The sequence below is a fragment of the Puma concolor genome, chromosome B3 (assembly GCF_028749965.1).
Source record: "Puma concolor isolate L17-30 chromosome B3, mPumCon1.1.hap2, whole genome shotgun sequence".
Lineage (NCBI taxonomy): Eukaryota > Metazoa > Chordata > Mammalia > Carnivora > Felidae > Puma > Puma concolor.
Genome location: NC_141672.1, coordinates 137,876,555 through 137,884,722, shown reverse-complemented (window position 1 = coordinate 137,884,722; position 8,168 = coordinate 137,876,555). Strand labels below are relative to the sequence as shown.

The window sequence follows — 8,168 nt, the reverse complement described above, 5'->3', positions numbered from 1 at the left end:
GGTGAATGCAAAAGGAAACACAGCTCATCCGACACCCAGTGCCGACCTTGCAAGCCCGGGAATGTATGAATGAGGGTGAGGCAGATTTTCTCCGTGCTCGCTCCAGCTGGGTGCGTGTCTCTAACAGCCCTTTGCCTCTCTTCCCCAATCGGGAATCATGCAGCCTTGCATCTGGGAGCACAAGGCCACATGCAGTCACCCCAAGGCAAAGTCAAGGGAGAGGCGGACTCTGCTCACCCAAGAGCATGCACCCCGCTCCGTGCTGTTCCTGGAACCCCGCCCCAGATGCTGTCAGCAAAGAACCCACAGGATTGCCTCTTGAAAGAAGAACAAAAACCAGCCCAGACCATATACCAGTTGTCCCTGGACCTCACCCACAAATTCTTCCAGGTCTCTGGAGGCCCTCCTGCTCCTCATGGCCAGGGCGGGGGTTCTAGAAATGAAGAAGGGCCTTGTCCCCAGGCTTGGTGCTCACTGACAAGCCAGCCAGCTCACTCCTCAGCTCAATCTTCTCTGCCCTCCCGCCAGGTCAGCCCTTTCCGGGCTCAGAACTGCCTTTGCAACACCTGCTCCCCTATCGTCCCCCATGGTGCCATTTATTTCTCCCAAAATGCAACTCACAGTGACGGTTAGAGGCCCTCACGTGCACCTTTAAAAAAAAAAAACAAACAAAACAAAACACTGAGTTGGCACAGGTGGAGGAAGTGAGTTTTAATAACACGGGTGGAGGGGCAGGTGGGGATAGAAAGACTCTCATGCTCTGCGGAGGGGAACGCCAATAGACGTTGATTTCCTTGGAGGGAAAACCTGGTATTGAAAGTTTTCTGTAGTTGTCATTCTACCTTCTGACCCTGAACTCCCACTGTTGGAAATGTAGTCTAGGAAGACAAGGTATGTGCACAACGATTTAGCTAGAAGAAGACTTACTATAGCCTGATGTATAATAGCAAAATAAAACTAAGTCACGTCTAAATATCTAAGATGAGAAGTTGTTTAAATAAGTTTTGAAAGACACATGCATTGGAATAGTATCTAATCACCATATTGGACGAAAGAAGGAAAGACCAGTTGCCTCCAAGGCCAACTCGGTAGCTCAGGGACAGGCAATAAAAGGCAACTTCTCACTGAATCAATCCTCTTTTGTAAGTGTTGAGGTTTGATCCATTTGGACCATTTAGGTAGATAGATAAAATTTTAAAGGATGTTTTGGAGGAATAGTAGCTCGGACAGAGGAAGTTATACAAGAGATAGTGAAAAAGGTATGTCGCAAAATAAGAAATGTGCTGCACGACACCCATTTCTACTAAAAACAAAAACAAAAAAAAAAAACTACAGCAACAAAGTCTGGAAGGCAAGGGCTGCAAGGTTTAACAGCATATATTGCCAATGGATGGGATTAACGGGTGATTTTCATTTTGATTTTTTTGCCTCCTTATATGCATTTCCCAGCTTTTCTGTAAGGAACGCGCAATCTTTGTAGGGATGGGGGAAGCAATGAAAGTTACTGTTAATGTTTGAAAAGTGCTTCAACCATGAGTCTTGCCCTTTCTCTCCTTCCTGTCATGGCCAAGCTTCTAGAAAGAATAGACAGACTCCCTGTCTTCTATTTCCTCACCCCTTGCTTCACCCAACTCCACCCACAAAAATTGCCTCCTCCACCTCCTCCCTTACTCCCCAGAAATCTGGTTTCCGCTTCCACCTGTCCCCCAGAAATACTCTCCAGAAATGCCCCGCCTCCATTGCTAAATCCACTGGATGTTTCCAGCCCTCCTCTCACTGGCCTCCATGCTGTATTTGTGCTCAGTGGACTTAACATTAATTTAGTACCTACTGTGTGTCAGGCACAGTGTTAGGCAGGCACTGGAGGGAGATATCAACCCTGAAGCCTCAGGTCAGTGACCCCAGAGTTCCTGCACTTGCTGGTGGAACAGAATGCCCAAGTGGATACACGAGGGACAGCCCATCCAATCGTGCCCTCTGGATTCTCCAGCAAGCTCTCCTCTCCCCCATTCCCAGCCCCTGCCCCTGTCCGGCTCCTACCCCTGTCCCTTACACATCTGTCCCCATGGATTTCTCCTCTCCACTGTTCCTCTCACCCTCCCAGCCGCCTCACTCCTATTATGGAAGGGTCTTGAGTGCTGATGCCCAACATCAGCCTGGCCCGGCTACCTTCCCTTCCATTGCCCCCGAGGCCACAAGACGCCTTGTCACCCAACTCTGTTCCTTTCTTAGTTTGATGGCTTCTCCCCAGGGCCACCCCTACACATACAATCATCTACCTCCTCCAGTCAAGCCCTACCCCCCCTTCCCCCACTGAGATCTGTCTCTTTATACTGCAGCTAAAGAGTTTCATCCAAAACACCCACCGGACCCCCTCGCTCTCTTGCTCCTTACCAGTGTGAGAGATAAGACCCCTGCCCCCTCATTCCCACTCCACATCCACCCCTACTTGTTTCCTGGATACTCAGGCCCCCATTTTCTCAACCCTTGCTCTGTCACACCTCTATACCTCGACCCAAGCTGGGTGCCCCCGTCCCTTGGATCTTCTCACAACCCACGCCAGCCTGGCTAAGTCCTTTCTTCATCAGGATTCAGCCCAGCCTCCCTCTCTGTTCCAGAACCTTCTCAGGAATGCCCCACCCTGGGTGGGCGGCTCTCCTCTATGATTCTGTCATAATCCAAGAAGAGCACTCACTTCATTACATGGAGGTGACTCACACACTTGTGCCTTTCTCCCAAATCAACGGTCAGCTCCCCTGCCCCCAGGACAGCCAGCGTGAATAACCGCTGTATTTTCAGCTCTTAACACAATGCCTGGCTGATGTAGGCATGTCATGAGGCAAACTGGCGGCTGCTATCATCACAGAAGGAAACCAGCAGAAAGCTGGCCACAAATGGTGGAGCTATTTCTTAAGTCTGAAAGCACCCAAGGAGAAGCCATTCGCAAAACTTCCTTTTCCCATGTTGTAACCAAGGTAACCCAGATACCCCAGTGATGAGCCCCTGGCTGGAGGAGGAGGACATCAGGAGAAGGGGGCATCGTGTCCCACGGATGACTCAGGTTGTGTCCCTCCACCTGCCGTTCACCCCAGCCCAGCAAGGAGACCCTCCCTGCCCAGGCCAGGCCACCCTGAGGGCACCACTCCTCTCCCCAGGGGCACAAGGTTGACCTGAAGGCTTTTGTCCCGTAGAAGAGTGGGGCCCTGAGCCCTCCAGCAGGAGACCCCCCACCCCGCCCCGCCTAAGGCACCCATATCTAACACGGAGGTGAAGGGGAGCAGAGGACCAGGAGAGCCACGCGTTCTGAATCTCATTCACAAACGACCTCAAATCATAGACTGTGAATCTATGGTCTATGGATCTATGGAATCATTCTCTCCAAATGAGGGTCCTCCTAGCCATTGTATTTTTATAAGTGTTTAGCAGCATTTTTTTTTTATTAAGCATCTAAATAGAATATACCACCTACAATTTTTTGTACCAATTCTGGCATTTTTCTTCTTTTTTCAAATATTCAAGGTACTCAGAAAATGAAGGCCAGGCCTCTCTCTGTCCGTCTCTAAAATGCCCTCTCAGTGCTGACACACAGGGCGGGTGGCAATTCTGAGGAGTTCGAGTGTCAGAAGCAAGACCAGCCTCTTCTCCAGCCCCTCCCAGCCCCTGCCCACCCTCCAGCCTCTGCACACACTTGGTGAGTCACAGGGACAACAGAGCATGGCAGCCTGTGAGGAGGCAGGGCTCCCAGGGGAAGGGGACACCTCCACCTTGGGGATACTGGTTTCCTCTGTCGCCCTGAGAAGGGAGAAAGGTTATTAAATTCAGCACACAAATCCCCATACAGCCCTGCCCCATCGCTGAGCTGGATGCACTTGGCCAGGTGCCTGCTGGGAAAGACACACACAAGAGCCCAGGGAGGACAGGAGAGGGGCCATATGAGGGGGCCAAAGTCTCCCAGGCCCCAAAAACCTCATCTGCTGGGCCTGGCAAGGCCACTACATCAAGTTTTTCTTCAGCTAAGGCAGAGAGAGCCCCTGGAAAACCATCATCAGGCAGTGACAAGAGGGTGTCATATGCAGCCCTGACTGACCCAGAACCCATGCTGGGAATTAAGTTCATAATTGAATCATTTATCACAAGTTCACTGGGCATTTCCAGCATGCTCGCTGCTGGGTCCCCACATGAAGGTCTGGACCGCGTCCTTGAGGCATGATAGTCCAGCCCACTTGGCTGCAGAACCGGGACACCAACTGCTGAGAATTTTAGCGAGAGAAGATTCCAACGGCAGTTGAAGGCAACGGTCAAGAGCAGCCCCAGAAAGGCAGAATGCACGGTCCCGGGAGGGGTGCTAAGCGGGGACAGGCCCCTTGAGGGCCTGCGGGAGAAGGCTGATGGGAGGGAGGAAGTAGTGAGCAGAGATCCCAGCTGGCACCTGCAGCAAGGAGAAATGTGACGAGCTCTGGGAGGAGGAGGAGAGGGCTCTGTTATCAGATGGCTTAAAGGCAAACTCTGCCAACCTCTGTTGTGTCCATTTGACACAGCCACTGTGCTAACTGGCTGTTTCTCAGCCCAAAAGGCAGAGGGATCCCAGCTGCCTGTAGGGCCCAACTATCGGTGGGTGCTATGAATCACGATCAAGCTTGTCCCGAACATGCAACCATTTGACAGACACAAATCAGCAATGGCAAGTTCAGAGTTGCTGGCCAATGACAAACCTGAGCAGGAGATACGCAGAAGAGATGTCTGTGGGCCGGCATACTGCCCTCTGTCCATCAGATGGTGTCCATGATGATGCCACCCGAACCCGTAAAGGGCTGCCAAACATTCCTGGTTCAAGGTGCCCTTGGTGTCTCAGTGATGCTTTGCAGTACCCCCAGGCTAAAAGATACACCTGATGGCCCCATTAATAGGTACATAGGTCCAAACTACTTGCTAGCACGGCACCTGGCAAATGTCCCTGTGTTCACTTTGAACATTTTAAAAATATTCTGTGGCACTCTTGTGAGTTCGCTGCCATGCCCTGGGACACCTGGGCGCAGAATTGACACAAACCCTGGATTAAGAGTCCTGCAGTACTTAACTACCTGCTAGCAGAGTAAGAGACGGTAGGCGTGTGTGGTCTCAAATTTTTGTAAAATCTTATTTTGTAAAAGGTCACTCTGTCGCCCATGTGGTTTCTGAGTGAGTTTCCTTTCTCCAACCACCTTCTAATACTAAGTCTTCTTGGGAACCTTTGCCTGTAAAGGGTAGTTTCGTTGACTCAAGTCCACACAGTGGAAGTTGGAAGATGTTTCCAAGGGCCTCAGGAAGGGTTTTCACTCACACGGAAGTTCAATCTGCAACGTGCATCCCATTTGAAAGCAACAATAGCAGTGAAATCCCATTTCAGGCAGTTGGATTCCCAAACTCATCCAAGCTGGCATTGCCTTCACATCCATTGTGTGCCTCTGTTTGTACCCAGACAAGTTCAGGAACCTTCTAGAGGGCGGACGTTCTGGCCTCCGGCCTCTGTGGGTCCCCTCCCCACCCTGCCCCAGGCACAACGCTAGCCAACAGGGGCTCTCCAAAGTGCTTGTGGAAATAGTCGTGGGACATGGCCACTAATGAACAGCCACTGCCACCTCAGGGTGTCCCCGGGGATGATGGAGATGACAATAACAAGCTAAGTGCCTTCCAGACAGCCTCCGCTGTCTCACGTGGGCTCAGTAATGAATCCGAGGCGGGTAGGATCCTTTATTGGTACTCCCAAATGGGAGTAAACAGAAGCTGCAATCTTCTGGAAGCCCAGACCTGGGAAGTAGCATAGACTAGACCCAACCCCCAAATCCACAGCTCCTCTTAGTCCAGATCATTTTTCTACCCTCTACGTGGTGCACTGAAAGCCAGGGGCGTGGGTAGCCCTGGGCAGCAGGGAGGAGGGGCGTGCGAAGGAACAAGGGAGGAGGGGGGAAATGAGAGAAGGTTCTCTCTCAGCGGGGAAATAAAAGGGGTTTTGAAGGAAGCAAAGAGCAGTGCACACTCTAAGCTTCGAAAGCCAAAGCTTTAATTTCACACTGGAATCTCAATTTCCTTTATTTTTGCACGCTGCCCACATCCTGGGCACTGACAACTTTGACCCACCCTCTTCCGCATCTCCACAGTGATTAGCAAGCACAAATAATTCGGAAATCTTTGGTAAAAAATCATCCCAATGAAATTAAGCATGTAATCTATATTCAGGGCAGTGTGCTAGATTCTACGTAATTTTTTCCTTAGTAAAACATGCCACCTCTCTCTGTAGCATTCTTACCACCCAGATTCAGGGACGCTCGACACAGGACATCCTCCTAGCCGTGCCATCACCCCTAGCAACCACTCAGGGCATCACGTGTGTGTGTGTGTGTGTGTGTGTGTGTGTGCACGCACACACACATACACATTCAAATATTTTCTCCTCTCAGTGTTCCGGATGCTAGTCTCTAATTCGTAGTAATTTGCAAAGCATTCCTGTAGTGAATGATCAAAGTTTGACACACTTTTGTCTGTCTCCAATGCAGCTCACAGCTAGCAGAGGTGAGCGCTCTAACTGAGGAGTCTGGTGGGACCTGCTCCCTCCCCAGACCCTTGTGCTCTTACTCATGGTCTCCCCATGGGGCCCTTTGGGACTGATCTGCCAGGACAAAGGTCTCCAGTCCTGGGGGCTCCCAACTCTTCCATATCTTGGATGTCATGCCTTTAGCTAAGGCAAGGGCCTGTCCCTGCCCAGCCCCTAAGCTCAAATAAGCATCAGGGCCCTGAAGGCTGCTGACACATGCTGACAAACTCCTGTTTTCCCATTCTGCCTCACCATCACCCAGTTCTTCCGGGCTCTCTTTTTCCAGTCCGTACATCTCAGAAGCTAACATGAACAACCACAGTAAGGGAGAGCTGAGGGATCTGGCTACGGCTAGAGACACACTCAGAGGCCTCCACTTTATCCTTGTATTTTGCCAGTTTCACTATGATATGTCGTGCAGAAGATCGATTCAAGTTACGTCTGAAGGGAGTTCTCTGTGCCTCTTGGATTTCAATGCCTTTTTCCTTCCCCACTTCAGGGAAGTTCTCAGCTATGATTTCTTCAAGTACCCCTTCAGCACCTTTCCCTCTCTCTTCCTCCTCTGGGATACCAATTATGCGTATATTATTTCTTTTTAGTGTATCACTTAGTTCTCTAATTTTCCCCTCATACTCCTGGATTTTTTTATCTTTTTCTCAGCTTCCTCTTTTTCCATAATCTTCTAGTTCACCTATTCTGTCCTCTGCCTCTTCAATCCGAGCCGTGGTGGTTTCCATTTTGTTTTGCATTTCATTTAAAGTGCTTTTCAGCTCCTCGTGACTGTTCCTTAGTCCCTTGATCTCTGTAGCAAGAGATTCTCTGCTGTCCTCTATACTGTTTTCAAGCCCAGCGATTCATTTTATGACTATTATTCTAAATTCACTTTCTGTTATATTATTTAAATCCTTTTTGATCAGTTCATTAGCTGTTGTTATTTCCTGGAGATTCTTCTGAGGGGAAGTCTTCCGCTTGGTCATTTTGGATAGTCCCTGGAGTGGTGAGGACCTGCAGGGCACTTCCCCTGTGCTGTGGTGTATAACTGGAGTTGGTGGGCGGAGCCGCAGTCCCACCTGATGTCTGCCCCCAGCCCACCGCTGTGTCCACAGTCAGACTGGCATGTGCCTTCTCTTCCCCTCTCCTAGGGGCGGGATTCACTGTGGGGTGGCGTGGCCTGTCTGGGCTACTTGCACACTGCCAGGCTTGTGATGCTGGGGATCTGGCGTCTTAGCTGGGGTGGGTAGGCAAGGTGCACAGGGGCAGGAGGGGCAGGCTTAGCTTGCTTCTCCTTAGGTGATCCACTTCAGGAGGGGCCCTGTGGCAGCAGGAGGGAGTCAGATCCGCTGCCGGAGGTTTGGCTCCGCAGAAGCGCAGAGTTGGGTGTTTGCGCGGAGCGAGCAAGTTCCCTGGCAGGAACTGGTTCTCTTTGGGATTTTGACTGGGGGATGGGCAGGGGAGATGGCGCTGGCGGGCGCCTTTGTTCCCCACCAAACTGAGCTCTGTCGTCCGGGGGCTCAGCAGCTCTCCCTCCCTTTGTCCTCCAGCCTTCCCGCTTTCTGAGCAGAGCTGTTAACTTATGACCTCCCGGACGCTAAGTCGC

The 8,168-nt window shown here is 51.0% G+C and overlaps 1 long non-coding RNA gene across 1 annotated transcript; it reads right to left on the bottom strand.

The window, feature by feature from the left end:
* Positions 1 to 696: 696 nt before the first annotated feature.
* LOC147580418 (uncharacterized) lies at positions 697 to 3,631 on the bottom strand. The gene is made up of 2 exons (XR_015252889.1): positions 2,510 to 3,631; positions 697 to 878 (listed from the first exon to the last, which is right to left on the bottom strand). It is a non-coding gene; the product is annotated as an uncharacterized LOC147580418 (long non-coding RNA).
* Between the last annotated feature and the right edge of the window lie 4,537 nt (positions 3,632 to 8,168).